This window comes from Myxine glutinosa, chromosome 4 (assembly GCF_964187855.1).
Source record: "Myxine glutinosa chromosome 4, kmMyxGlut1.1, whole genome shotgun sequence".
Taxonomy (NCBI): Eukaryota; Metazoa; Chordata; class Myxini; order Myxiniformes; family Myxinidae; genus Myxine; species Myxine glutinosa.
Genome location: NC_136264.1, coordinates 91,330,748 through 91,331,474, shown reverse-complemented (window position 1 = coordinate 91,331,474; position 727 = coordinate 91,330,748).

Sequence of the window (727 nt, the reverse complement as noted above, 5' to 3'; positions counted from 1 at the left end):
TCATGGACTATGTTAGTACAAAGTGTTCTGGTGGGTAAAGCTCAAGATATCTATTCGGCTTTACCGATTGACCAATGTGCAGATTATGAGAAAGTGAAGAAAGCCATTCTCAAAGCCTATGAATTGGTCCCTGAAGCTTGCCGACAAAAATTTAGGAATGCCAGGAAGAGGGAGAGCGAGACCCATGTGGAGTTTGCCAGAATGAAGGAAACTATGTTTGATAGGTGGTGTGGCTCGAAGGAGATTGGGAAAGACTTCATCCATTTACGACAATTGATCTTGGTGGAGGAATTCAAACAGTGTGTCCACGTGGACATTAAAGTGCATCTGGATGAAAAAAAAGGTACCGGAATTGTATGAGGCAGCAACAGTGGCAGATGACTATGCCTTGACACACAGGATGGGGTTCCACAAACCTAACTTCTCGCCTAGAGTTAGCCAGGTTACGGTAAATCAGGTTCGGAGAACAAATTTTCATGGAGGCGGCCTAGAGAGGACTATGGGGACAAATCTAATACCACGACTTTTAGGGATCAGAAGACTGCAGTTCCAAGGCATGCCTATCTTCTGGGGGGCCCGAGGCAGACCACGGGTTTTTCCTCCGGGCCTACTTGTGCTTTTTGCAAGAAACCTGGGCATTTGATGTCCCAATGTTACGCCCTGAAAAGGAAAAATCAGGATCGGAGTCAGGCTAGTGCAACTCCGAATGCGTTGGCCAATGCGAGAA